Raw genomic sequence first — 2,270 nt, 5'->3', positions numbered from 1 at the left:
GGAAAATAAATCAATACAATGTGATTTTATGGTTAAACTTTTTGTTATTTCATAGTAATTTCTTGTAGGGTAGAGTGGTTAAGAGGATACAAAAAGTATGCATACTTTTATTTCTATAAATGGGTACTTACCTAGGGGGTTAAGGGGTGAAAATAATTTTAGACACTCGTTTAGTTTTTAGTTTAGAGAAAAGGGGGATTATGGAAGGGAAATTGGCTAACAAGGTTTAGACGACTTATGCAAATTATTTCTTGGCTCATGATTATGCATTATACTTGTCTTTTAACTGTTCTAGGCTTCACTTTTCAGATCTTATGAAATATCTCTTTGCGTGGGACGATTTTCTTCTATATTTCATGTTCTTTTAACTTTCTTCTTCGGCGACGAAGTACCGATATTCCCCATTTAAACTGATCTTAGCAATATTTGCTGGATAAATGTCATAGGTGTCTGGTGAGTCTTCAAGCATTTCGTTTTATCCCATAAGTGATGTCTTAACATTTTTCCAATGGAGGTGGGTGGATGAATAATTCAAACTTCCTTGCTCACCTGGCCATATCTCCTTCTGAAGGCTTTTTTTTGCTAAATATTGAGCCTACGAGCTCTAGTGTTCTCCTTTTCCATTGCTATGACTGTGACTAGATAATGAAACAAAATGGACATCATAGGCATCACCTTTGCAGTTCTTTTGATCATAATAAATGGCGTGTGGAACATAAATATTTTGCCTCCCCAAGAATAAAAATTATGAACCTAACCACAACAAAAATATTTTTAGGAAAGGTTCGAGATTGTCAAAGTCTCAAAAATCACGGCACTTGAATTCCAAGAGATTGTGGTATTGATGGTAGAGATACCAAGTGAACCATAAGAGATCCTTTGGAAACTTCTTGGCCTACGCTAGTATGGAACCATAAGAGATCCTTTGGAAACTTCATGCCATAGTGAATATTCTGTATTATCACCAAGAGAGTATGGAACCTCCTTAGTTTCAAAAAGCCTGGAGTTCATATAATTTGTTCACCTTAATAAGCTGGACGAATCATTAGAATCTGAAAAAATTAAACAACTCTGGCGGGTGATGTAATGATAGAGAACCTGGGCGTGGCTCATGTGAGAACATGAACATTTGAACTGCTGGTTTATTCATCTTCATGTGGTTTAGTTGCAGAAACCTTTTGAATAAATCACCTTGCCTTCAAAGGAAATCAGTAAAAACATTATCTTTCCCTTTAATGTGCTTGGGATAAAACTTGTATGGAGAAACCATTAAACCCATCCGAGAATTTGCTAATTCACAATGACCATTGGATTCAACTGGATCATCCTCGGAAAATCCTTCATATCCATCTCTATAAGAAATTGTGAGTGAATTAGAACAAAATTAAATATTTTAATCCCATTTTTCAGTGTTATAATCTCCTTGAAAGTGGAATGATAGTGTTGTTCAGCATCCTTGAATATTCCACTGGCATAACAACATATTTTTCTCTAACCAATGGAGGGAATGGGCAAAGATTTGACACTTTGGGATATCTTTTTTATTTTTTTCACCGCATCATTAAGTTCCTTGCCCCATGGCTAGGCAGTTTTCTTCAACATTTTTGGGAGAGGAGAAATATATGTAAAAATATTAGGAATAAAATTTCTCGCATAATTTATTATTCCCAAAAACTGCTTGATTTGCATTGTTGTGAACCCAGTATCGGGTAACTTGAGAAGTTACTCAGAAATATGAGGAAATGGGTATATTCTCCATGGGAAAATGCATGCCCAAAAAATCAAATTGCTTTTTTTCAAAAACTATTTTTGGCTGAAAGAAAAATAACATATTTCCCACTAAAGATGCAAAACGATTCAGAAAATTTATGTCAGGTCAGAAAGAGTGTAAAATCACAAAGGGTGCTGTCGTGTCATTTTTTAGTGTAAAAGCACAAATGGTGATGCCGTGCCATTTTTAGAGAGTGTAAAAGCACGAAGGGTGATGCCGTGCCAAAAGTGGGTTAAAGCACGAAGGGTGATGTCGTGCCAATTATTATTATTATTATTATTATTTATTTATCATTTTATGGGATGAATGAGAGTAAAAGCACGACGGGTGGTGATGTGCCATTTTTATATTATTAGTTGCTCATTTTATTGTTGATGAATTAATTGGCTGCTAAGTGATACTTCTCCCGCTGAAATTATTATATCATTCCCCTTCGCATATCCCCTGCCAATTTATAAATTATTATTTCTTTTATTATTGTTGCTTCGTATTTGTATAT

General features: G+C 34.8%; 1 long non-coding RNA gene across 1 annotated transcript; it reads right to left on the bottom strand.

Moving 5' to 3' along the window:
• Positions 1-490: 490 nt before the first annotated feature.
• Positions 491-1,867, bottom strand: LOC138903915 (uncharacterized). The gene is made up of 2 exons (XR_011413204.1): positions 1,099-1,867; positions 491-1,000 (listed from the first exon to the last, which is right to left on the bottom strand). It is a non-coding gene; the product is annotated as an uncharacterized lncRNA (long non-coding RNA).
• Positions 1,868-2,270: the final 403 nt, after the last annotated feature.

The sequence above is a fragment of the Nicotiana tomentosiformis genome, unplaced genomic scaffold, assembly GCF_000390325.3.
Source record: "Nicotiana tomentosiformis unplaced genomic scaffold, ASM39032v3 Un00154, whole genome shotgun sequence".
NCBI classification, from domain to species: Eukaryota; Viridiplantae; Streptophyta; class Magnoliopsida; order Solanales; family Solanaceae; genus Nicotiana; species Nicotiana tomentosiformis.
This window is presented reverse-complemented; position numbering and strand designations above follow the sequence as displayed.